Source organism: Pyxicephalus adspersus, chromosome 2 (assembly GCF_032062135.1).
Source record: "Pyxicephalus adspersus chromosome 2, UCB_Pads_2.0, whole genome shotgun sequence".
Classification (NCBI taxonomy): Eukaryota; Metazoa; Chordata; class Amphibia; order Anura; family Pyxicephalidae; genus Pyxicephalus; species Pyxicephalus adspersus.
Genome location: NC_092859.1, coordinates 69,361,537 through 69,374,048, shown reverse-complemented (window position 1 = coordinate 69,374,048; position 12,512 = coordinate 69,361,537).

Here is a 12,512-nt window from a genome sequence, read left to right as displayed (position 1 = left end):
GCATAGCACAATTTGCCAAAGCTGTGCATCTGCCTGCTTCTTTGTAAGGGAGGTTGTAGGCGGTCAATGTTTGATGGGACAGGCAATGCCAGTAAAACAAAACAAATGGAGTAGGTTCTCTGTACAATACTGTACACTATTTTAAGAAGTGAGGAAGTCCAAAGCTGCTACTTTACCACAATCTGCATAAATCCTTCTATAATTTAGATATTGTGTTATAGTTGTCAAGTATATGCCATATGTTTTGTAATGATTGCTTTGATGCAGCATTAAGCTAAGGTGTACCTACTCCTCCTTTTATCATTATTAGAATTTGATTATTGAAATTATAAATATGCACAATTGACAAATACAGCAATTTAAAGTGTTCCTGATGAGTATACACCTTGGTGGGACTATGGTTATGAGAAACCTTGATCCATGTTTTCATATTCTTTTTTTTTGTGAGCTTTGAATTAGGACAGTTTTAGCTAGCAATGCACCATATTCCTCAGCACAAATAACATTGACAAAAAGTAGCATACATGAGTTTCATACAAGCAGCTGTAGGATATACTAAGATGAATATGGTGCCATTTACTACAGTGTGCTACGTTGTTGATTTGACTTTTCTGTCTTCATGCTTAGAAAGTGCGTAGGTATGTATAGGCCCTCAGTCTTTAGGTTAAGCCAAACCACTAGCTGCCAGTATGGCTGTATAACAAATGAAATGGTTCATATACCTAATATACAGCTCACACTGACTTTCAACATACAGAGTGAAGTAGCCTTTGGAAAACCATGTCTTCGTCCTCCCCTCCCCCTATCCTGTTGTGTAGTGGAGGTTTATCACTTATCAGAGTGACAGGGTGAGATCTACATTGGTATTTTATCTCTGGTCTGTGGCACTGTCCCTTTAGAGCAGAGACGCCACATGCATTAGAGTCTCACTGTGCAGCTAGGACATTCTTCTGTGACTTACAAAATCCTTTTTATGCACTCAGCAGCTTGTGAGTTTGGAACCTGTAATTAATATGAGATAAAAAACCTGATAATTAAAAATACACTGTTTATTTTTTGATTAGTCACATTGTTATAACTGGCTTTTGTTAACCTAGTTTGATTAAAAAAATACATGTACAGCTGCTTTTGGGTATACTGCATTACAAAATTTGTAGACAAATTTCCCAGATGGTTACAAATGATTTCCTCTTATTTTCAGCCTTCTACCAGGAGGAGATGAAGAGCTGTACTTACCAGTTATGGCATCGCTAACACTTATGGCACAATAGTAGGTCACAAGGTCTCTTGGAAAATATATAAATAGGAAAATACTAGCTGAACATTCTTTTCTTCAAAGACTACAATCGACTAAGGGTACATAATAAAACAAATGTTGTACTTGGTTGAATGAATCAAGCTGGGTCCAGCATGTTAGCCAGAAGCTTCATAATATACCATTAGTTATCATACCTTTACAATAAGTATAAATAGAACATAGAGTAGGTTTGCTAACTAATCAGAACATGGGTACTTAATCACAAGATTTCTCCATGATCACCCATAGTCTATTTACAGTGATTCAATACAGAGTTAATTCGTGAAAAAGTCGGAAGTTGAGGACCTCAACTGTGTGTGGTATTTCTTGAACTAGTGAGGTTAATGTAAAAATGCAAGTTCCAATGCCAGTGCACCAAAAGGAAACCTGTATTATGAGAAATAGATACAAGTTGGATTTTCTAACCTACTTCTGAACGCACTAGTTGTCTAGTTGTCACCAGCTTTCATACTTTTTACCATGAAACAAAAATTCCTTTTTGCATAATTGTCAAAATTGTAAAATTGTAGAGACTATTAGATCATTGAGCATTTTGCTGAAGAAAAAAAAAAAAGCATACCTTGAGCATTTTCTAAGATAATTCAGAACTCACTGCAAGTGCAATTGACCTGCAACATTAGGCTAAACTGTTGCGGTGACCAGTATGATCAAACGGTTTGATATAATTTAGTAACTACATTGAGCCTGTTTGAATATTCCTGCCCATAATGACCTGTCATTGTTCCTTGTCTCATTTTCCCAGGGAATTAAATATTAAACCGGAATAGTTAGTTTGGCCAATAATGCTACTTTTGTAATAATTCTCTATTGTCTGTGATGTTAAAAGAAAATGTAGAGGGACCCCAAAAAATGTCATAGAAGATATTTTAAATGGGGTTTAAAACCCATTTTTGTGTATTTAAAAGGTACAATACAACTTTAAAAGATAATAAAACAAAAAGATTAATGCTGGCATGAATATATAATATGTTTTTTCATGAGTCAGTTCATAAGTGTACATTCAACTTGGTTGTGTGCCTTGAATGGTGACGCTTTTCATGATCTTTTACTGCTCCTTCAAACAAAATTTTAACAAAAATATATGTAAATAGAATTTGATTGTATTGTGTAAATACAGGAAGGATTTGAATACATATATTTATGTGCTTTGAGTATATTCTTCCAGATTAGTGCAGAAATCCAAAAAACCTCTGCTTCTGTGCAGGAGCTTCCTACAAAAAGTACCAGTCAATGCTGCTTTCTCCTATTGTGCAGGGTGATTGGTCTGGAGGTAACCCCCCCTGTACTCTTCTGCAGGTATCTTGTAATGTAAGGCCCTACAAGGTTCCTTTAACATCCCTGCTTTTCAAAAGTATTAAGCATCATAGTAATGATGTCACCGCTACAATTTACAAGGTACTATCTTTGTTTGGAAGTCTATTTGGTGCAAGTGGTTCTATATGCTTTGAAGCCTATTAAAGAATATAATTAAAAAATTAAAAATTTTTTTTAGTTTGTTTGTGTTTGTGCAGAGCACAGGTTTACCAATGTCATCTCAGTAGTACAATGCTATGAATAATCACCCATCATTCAGTTTATCATGTTACTAAGAAATATACTCCCACCCCAAAATTAGCACCAGAAAAAATGAAAACACCAATACAAAATAAACACTTGATATAGGCTCTAACCCTTCCCCAAGTAGTGGAAAAATAGTTTCTATTGCTGTCTGTGTTCCTGGTTTTTTTCTTTTTGCTTCCTGCACTTAGTCAGCCACCTAGTTTAGAGTGATTGAGCAGGAATCTCCTTAAAAGCACAGCAATTAAAAATATTGGCAGAACTTTAAGCTATTCCCAACTTTCTCCAAAAGAAAATATTTGCTGGATTTGACCTTTAAAATACTTTCACTAACCTTTATTAAATGTTATAGTCTAAATGTAAATTGGTGAATAAACAAAAATGCCTTTATCTTGGATTCCAGTGTTGAGCTTTATGTAACTCTATCAAATCAAGATAAAAAAATATGACAACATGCTCCCTGCAAAAGAAGTATTTTAATACCTACCTGTTCTGCTGCCCTGTGCTGCTGTTTTCCATCTTTTGTATTCCTGAGAAATCTGTCCCTGTATTTTCTTCTGCAATTGGACACAGCATTGATGCAGAAGGACCACAGCATAGAAAGTAGAATGGCTGCACCCTCTTGTAGGGAGCATGTTCTTTTATTTTAATATGGATGTGCTAGGATCACTTTACGCACAATTTATAGTATTGTGTCAGTATCACAATGCAATGAAGCAAAGGCTGCAAACAGACTGCAATAAATCTGAAGAGCTCACACCAACCTATAAATGCTGACAGGTATTCCATTCATTTTGGCAAACTCTAGTGATGACAGATTGTCAGTAAAGACTCTACTTGAAGACCGTTGTATATTTTACATTGTAAGTGTCATTGCAATTTTGCCTGGATGTTGTAAATAAAGGTTTTTGCCTGATCTGCTCACTGAACCAGCAAATAACAAAGTAAATATAGTGTAGTAATATACAATCTGAGATCACCTTTGTGGTGTATCTGTGCAGTTCCATTCAAATATATTTGGTGATCTCACTCGTAAATTCCACTCAAAGCTCCACAAATCCCAGAGCCACTATGTGACTTCCCAGATATCCCTGTAAGTGCTGATCCTCCAATGTTGACATTGCTAGAATGACATCACTCTCATACCAAATATCCCTAGTTAACCACAGGCAGCCAACTGTTAGTTTGTATAGAAGAACATTAACTGCAGTGATCTCAGGTCATTGCTGGGGATAGGGAGGTAAAGTATATGTCAGCTAAGAAACATTTTCATATGGTTCCTTACACATTACTTTTGTCATTGTAGCCACTGGGGATCATTGTTACCTTCTTCTCTGCAGAATTTGTACTCAACACTCTAGCAGCAAACAGCTCGTTAGGAACTGAAAATAGTACTTCCATGAACCAGTCCCATCAAATCACCAAGACAGCAGAGCTGGGAGGCCATGGAAGCCTATCCATTTGAGTTTATTGAAGGTGAGAGCTTTACACTACCTGGCTACCATGAAACTAGAATTTTACAGACCCCTACTTCTGTGCTGGTATTAGAACTTTAGGAAAACCCTTAGTAAGAGCTGAATAAGCTAAAGTACATCTAAAGCACAACTTTTTTCTACCACAGTAAAGAATAAAAACCCCTGTTGGATTTTCTTTTCCAACTGTGTCTATTTCTATTCATTATCTGTACTGTAGACAAAACAAAAACCCTTTCCAAAGTAAAGTGCCTTCTCAGACAGTTTTTTTTTACAGAACAGGTGATCCCATTCGAAGACTTCTCCTTTATGTCTGTTCTGGTGACAACTCAAAATGTTGGATTTTTCCTTATTTTCAGTCCACATGGTCACGGGACAAACAGAGTGAATCTTCCCTGCTAGTGAATATAATCCAGTGCAAAATGTGTACTTTTGGCATAATTCTTGGCATCTATCAACTTCTCCCTCTGATCACTGCTGTGTGGATGCATGACAGAGAGGAACGCTTCAGGAGCTGTTATCAATCCAACCCTTTGTACTGCCTTGGCAGGTGTTGCTGCCTTGTGACGTGGGCAGCAGTATATGGAACAGGGTAAGCATGACATGTGTTAAGGAATGTAACTGGCACATTAACAAGTATTTTTACCAACAATAGCATGTATCAGCACATTATTGCCCTTATATAAGAGACACATTTTTATCTATGTCTTATTTAGACATACAGACCCTTTAAATATGTCAAAAACTAATTTTTAAATTTTGTAAACAGACAACAGAAACATGATTGTGAAACAGAATTATTCTAATTTTTTTTATCAGTGTAATGTGAAAGCATAGATGGCAAATACTGTAAGCAGAAGGTGCAGTCATAGTTGGTCCTCCAATTTCAGGTTCCCTTTGCAACCTCAGTTTTTTATATACTATACATCTGTATAATATCAGAGATCACTATTATAACAGTCTGCACCTTCTTTTTAGGTTTTATAAATGAGCTCCATTGGTATGAAAACCTGCTGGAAATATATTGCTGATGTCCTTGATTTGCCAGTGAATTTCAGCTTGGGAGTGAATTGAGGTTTTATCCAGAGCTAATATTAAGCTGGTCTATAACTGGGATGGGACATGCAGGCAAAATACAACTGGTGAATAATTTGTGTACATGGACATTCACAATCCCTGTTCGTGCATGTTTATGTCTTAGCTTGGACAAAATTGTCTGCTGATTTTCCTTCAGAATCTACAGATGTGCACATATATTGGATCTTCCCAAATCTAACTTGAAACTTGATGTCTGAGTATCTTTAGTCATGAAGTGCATCTTCCAGTTCCGCTGGTCCTGTACACATTTTAATCACTCACAAGCGCCACTTGACTCTCCACAACATTATTACCTTTTCTCAAGGTTAATTTAGCTAATGGCAGGACTTGGAGCAGACAAGAGGAGCAACACATACTGTATATACAAACACAGCAGGTCCTAATGAGCTGTGACCCCTTTGATGCAGTAGCCTTCTATTCATCTCTCCTTCCTGTGGAGCTTGTGTTGTCTGCTAATCACACAAAAGCAAACAGTGTCAGCACAACCTGGACACAACTCCCTGGAAGAACCTGTCACTTAGATCTGTTTACTTCATTGCTTCAAACTGTTGCTATCTCTTGAGTGCTCTTCTGCCTATTTACTTTGCTATACTCATAAGCAAGTTCATGCTTATATGTTCTTAGACAACCCATTGATGTAAAAGGACAGTCAGACATGCAGACATAATTGACCGTGCACAGGACAGTAAAAGTAGAAAATACATGACACAAGCCTACAAACTGGGCTTGGCCAAGATGTAGTTTGACTCTATGTAGAAAGGGTGAGGGAGCAAGAATGGACTCAACAGTGGGTAAACCATAGCAATTGGGAAGGACTGATTACCAGCCCAACTGACTATTTCTCTTGGCTTGTGGGACACACACAGATATAAGATTGTCACCCAATGACTTTTTAAAAGTCTGAATTAGAAGACTGGCTTCAATAGGTGCCGCTAGGGCTGTGAGTCAGGGCTGATTGACTGTCAGTGTGCTCATTATGCTAGATCAGGTCTAAAGGGGGGCTGACAAACTTACTATAGTTGCTTATAATGGCAATTGCCTACACATTTATACATATTTTTCATTGATTAAAAAGTATAAATCTATGTTAAAAGCCCTCATTTTCTGAAGGCTGCAAGTTAATAATGAATGATACTAAATAAAGGAGAAATTAGGTGCATATGGGCAGACATATCCTCCTTATGTGGTTGGACAGTTCAGTTGTCAATTACAGCATCAGAATACTGCCGTATTCAGGGAGGTCAGCACTAACAAATCCTTAGTGGTTGGCTACAACGGATATAATGATAGGCAATCACTCTCCATTTTACATTATAATGCTGCTAATTTAGCCATATTTATATTAGAAAGGCACACGTTGTCTCATAGCACATAATTTTTTACACGTATATAAATATATATAAAGCCTCCTCCTTAGTTGGGTCAGAGATCTGTAGTACATATAGTACATATGATGTCCTTGATTCTTTTAGTAAAACACGCCAATATTTTTCTTTGTAGTACATGATACATGACCAATGACAAAGAAAACACTGTATATACAGTAGGTCACACAAACAGATCAATTTAATGAGAAAGCGATGCCTACCCTATGAACACAAATCTGTGCATGGATCACTTATCTGTCTAGAATCACATATAAGCCTATGGATCACATAATGCTGTCCATGGATCATCAATTTGTACATGGATCAAATAGTGCTGTGTGTAGATCATATATCTGTCTGCTTTTCATGGATCACGTAGTTCAGTTCATAAACATTAATATACTAATTGTGTGTTACTTTGCCCATCTCCTAGATTGTAAGCTCCTCGGGGCAGGGTTCTCTCCTCCTGCATCACTGTCTCTATTCATCTGTCATTTGCATTCCTATTTAATGTACAGCGCTGCGTAATATGTTGGTGCTATATAAATCCTGTTTATTAACAATGATAATAATAATAATATTAGTGATATTGCTCCTTTTTAAATGCCTTTAAATTTGCTGCTTTCATATGTTTGTATTCACTGATAAATACAGTATTCATAGGAAAAATGCAGCGAACTTTGTACATTTAAAAGTACACACTAGCAATTATACATATAGGCCTGTATACTAATCATTGATATAAAGCATTCATATCATATATATTATTATGGTATATTATGTATTATAATTTACTTTGATATGTTTGTTCCTTTGCAACCTCAATACATTTAGGTGTATAGGTGATACAATTTGTTGGTTTACCTAAGTTAGACTACAAACTTTCAGGACCCATGGATTAGTTCCATTCTTCAATCTTTATACAGTTATATAATGTTTGAGGAAGGGCCATAGGGTCATGAAAGCTGACATTTTTCTTAACTTTGGGAGGTTAAGTTTATTCTTCTATGGTTAACATAGTACAAGAATCTACTTACTAAAAAACTAATATTCAACACATGCTAATGGTACAGTAATATTGCAGTAAATCCGGTAGTGGTATTGTAGTAAACAGGCATATATGTATTAAGCAAACATATGTATTTTGTACAAGATTTCAGCAGGGAACAGAGTAAACAGAATCAGCAGGTATATTCCCAGGGCTCCCAGTGAAGCTCATCCTAACTTGGAGCTCATGTGTATAGTAAGCAATCTACAAACAGGATAGTTGCAGGAGTAGTGGGGAAATACTGCCGCCTAGTGGTGTTCCGAAACCAAGCAGCAGGCAGGAGTTGCTGATGTCAACCTTACAGTATGATGAAGAATAAGATGACTATTCCAAGTTAATTTTTCCCCAGTTTTTTTAACTTTGGTGTGTTACACAGCACAGAGTATACAGATAAATTCATATCAGTTTATTTCCCTCATGCAGCTGACAATCTAATCCCTCCCCCTACAATGCTCCAAGCAATTTGGGATATTAGGAAACATAATAATATGTTTAGGATTGTGGGGAGGAGCAAGAACACCCATTGGGAACCCACACAAAAACTGGAAGATCCAATTTCCATGAAGGTGAAATTTAAGTTTCAGGCAAATAGCGGCAAGGTGAGTGGGCTAACCAGCTGAAAAATAACTGTGTGTCAATAGGGGGGAAATCCTAAAGTAATGTTAGCCAATGCATTGCTGGGTGCACAGCTGGGTAAATATTTAATGTATCCCTATATTAATGAAGGTTTACCTGGCATAACCACTGTGCACCCATTAACCAGCCCAATTAGGTGCTAATTCACTCTGTTCCCATCCTTCACAACAGGATAATGTAAATCAGCATGGATTGCTTACTTAAAAACCAGTAGCCAATGTGCGAAAGCTGTATTGTTGTTGTAAATGTAGGGAATGCTGTCAAAGGTCGCTGGTTCTTGGGGAATTCACCTTGTTAATTCATATTGACCTGTCAGGGCATGGGCGGGGGGTTTCATGATTGCTCTAAAAAAGGGCATTATGATCAATGAAGCATCAGTATATTGATTAAACAAGCTCTGATGGTCTTTACATCTAGACCCTTTCTTGTTACATCAGGCAAAGGGACAAGTGCCATTGGTGTCATTGGATATGGCTTATTTTTGGGAACAGCTATTGTGCAGAATAAAAAGAAACTTGTCAAATGACATTTTGATTTGTCAAAATCACTTAGTCAAATGTTGATTCTACTACAACAAGCCAAGTCCAAAGGTATCCTCTGCTGGCTTTGACACAACCATTAACATTTATTTAGATGTAGTTGACAATCACAGGTGCATTAGGCAGTCACATCGGTCCAACCTAGTTGTCCCACTGGAGAACATCTATTCACCACCTCTCCTCCAGCTCTAGTTGGCCCACTCAAAACCTCCTATCCTATCATGGGCTCTTCTCCGCCATCAATTTACTGGATCCAGGAGGGACACTATTCCATTCTTGTCTAGTAAAAAGACTGCCACTTTTCCTGCTTACCTCAGTTATAGCAAATGTAACCTAGAACTGAACAGGGGACAACACCAAAAACATTCAGTGATTGAAAACTGAAACCCTAATGCTGCAATTTGAGAGTGCTAGCCAATGAGCCACCATATCACAGAGCACATAAGAATAATATCAGTGGGACAACCAAGAACAATCATATACACTGATTTTGTAAACTAGGAATATGCTATCATTCTGCACACCTTAACTATTAGGGTGCCAGTTCATCTATTAGACATCAATGTGAGCATTGTAGATACCACTGTGCCAGAGGCATCTCATTCGGGATTGTAACAAAATAATGCTGAACAGGAAATTGGTACTGAGAGTGTGTATAAAAGCTGTGATTGTTGACTCTCCTTCTGAAAATGCAACCTGACTGGTTTCATATTGAATCAGAGGCTTTAGTATCTTCCGATGAACCAACTTGGAACAAGTATGCATATGTCTTCAGTCTGACTCTCTAATTTGCTAGGGAAAATTTGAAAGCTAGCATTTTAGAGGTAAAGGTGATCAATTGTAGCTTACATATTTTTCTAGTTAACATTCCTAACAAAGTTTTACTGTAAGGAATTCTGGAAAGAGAAGTGGTAAAAAAAACAATTCTGCCTATAAATCAGGCACTTCAAGGTTTTAATTGTGGGTGTTCTTTTTTTATAGAAATACCAGCTGTATTTCTGTAAAAATATGATTGTTTTCTGAACAATAAAAACATAATAAACATATATGTATAATACATTGTATGGATATATTATATATAGTATAATATGGATTTTCTGAAGCTTACTATTTATAATAGAAAGGCTTAGGAGAGTTATATTTTGAGTGACATATTAAAGATTTGGGGATAGGGTTAGTGTAGGTTACAGTAGCTATGAGGTGGGTTGTAATAGGTGTATAAAAGTCCAGCTGTTCTTTAAATTTATCTAGAAATCGTTCTGGGCTTGCATAGCAGTTAATGTATAGAGCTACACACACACACAAGTCTTCTGTCACTGGAAATAATCCCTTCTGATTGGAATTGACAGCAGTCATCCCTGGTTGATCGCTTTTTATCAGGGGATGACTGTACACACATTAGAATATCATGTCTATTCTTCTTGAGTGAAAATTATCTAGCATGTGTATGTAGCTTAAGGCTGTGTAGAAGCGTCAAATCATTTTTGCACCAGACAAACAGTCATGCTCATTCCAGGCGAAAATCTGACATGTGTACAGCAGTCCCTCAATGTCTTTCATCAAAGTGTCCTAGCGGATCAATCAACGACTGATCAGAAATGACTGCTATTCTCCCATCTATTGAACAAAAGTGGGCTGTGTGTACAAAGCTTGTTCATTCATCTGTCACTCTAAGCAATCAGCAAAGATTGTTTTTAATGACAGTAATTTTATGTGTGTACAAAGCCTTAGCGTGACACTTACAAATATGTATTGCCTCTCACAATACACTCAAATACTCCTGACAATGGCATTATCAGCATTTATCTTTAGAAGGATAGTACAGTGTATGTTCAGGTATTATACAGGGTCACCAGCTACTTCCTGAAATGGTAAAGTATGTACAATTATGTAAATTCTGGTACCTGCTTCTTCTTGGCTGTGTTCACATGTGGGACAGAGATCAGCTTACCACCTTTTACTTTTCCTGTGGCTTGTCATTTATTTATTCATGTGGATATATAAAGGTCCACTTTAGGTTTTTGGCTTACACTTGAACCATTACCTTTACCTTTAAGAGGAAATAATTACACAGGAAATAATTATTATGACTATATAAATTTGAATTCCATAAACAAAGCTAAAGTCTTGGTAAATATGTTCTAGCACACCCATTGGATTTCAGCTTGCTAAACCTTTGAGTGTCAGTACTACATGAACCAGGGAAGAAATGGCAGTAGATCCATGAAGGCTAATCCTGAAAATGTAACTTTAGAGCAAAAGAAAAAAGGATCACAGACAGCACTTAACTCTGTTGTTGTCATATAGAGATATAACTGGTTACTGACAGTTGCTGGTTGTTGCTTTTCCTGTGGTACAGGAAGACAGAAGACATACAATCTGGCACTACATCACTGGAACACCTTACAACCTTCAAAGCCCTCACAGTCACCCAGGGGCAAAGTGGCCACAACTACTCAAATGGTCTTCAAAGGACTTGACCCTATCACCCCTTAGGGCACATTTAATCTTAAATTTGCATGTTAAAATATTGCAGGGATAAAGGCTCATACATATGGAAGATAATGACAATCTGGTATCCGAACAAGTAAGCTTTATTTACAGATCTCTCACCTTCCATTTTGAGCTTACATGTTACAAGGTGAGAAGAAAGAAGATCAATTTTCAAATTACAACAGGCTTATTATATTGTGTATGGTATAAATAAGTGAATCAATGACTCTGGTTTATCTTCTGTAAAAGTAGCCAACATATGCATTTAATATATTTTTTCACTGTACCATTTTTTCTCTGTACAACTCTCAGTAATTGCTGATGTATCTTTTTGATTAGTTTAAAAAAATCCTGTTGATCCTTCTGAGAACTACACCCTTGTGTTATAGAAAAGAGTTGATATCAGCTTTAAAAGTGTGTTAAAAGAGTGTTGTGGCCCTTTACTAACACGGATCTCAAGGAAGAAACCTGGGCACTCCAGAGCATTTACCAGAGCGTTGTATGATTATGATGGTTATGATGCCATAGCATGTATGATGGTATCACAAAAAAGGTATAGTGATGCCATTTGTACGATCTAAGAACTAGGATTCTTGTGTGATAATACCTAAATGATATCACAGTCAATAGCACAATGTATGTTAGTGTTGGAGTGTCAGAGTTAATAATATGATCAAGGACACAAAGGTAATTGCTGGGATTCAGAAGATCACGGTAATAATTTTATTTTTATCCAGTATTTATATAGCACTGACATATTAAACAGGGCTTTACAAATTCCATATTCATGTCACTAGCTGTCCCTCAAGGGGGCTCACAATCTAATATCCCTACTGTAGTTGTACGTCATATAATAGTCTAAGATCAATTTTGGGGGGGAAGCCAATTAACCTAACTGCATGCTTTTTGGAATGTGGGGAGAAACTAGAGTACCCAGAGGAAACCCACACAAACACAGGGAGAACCTGAAAACTTTATGCAGAT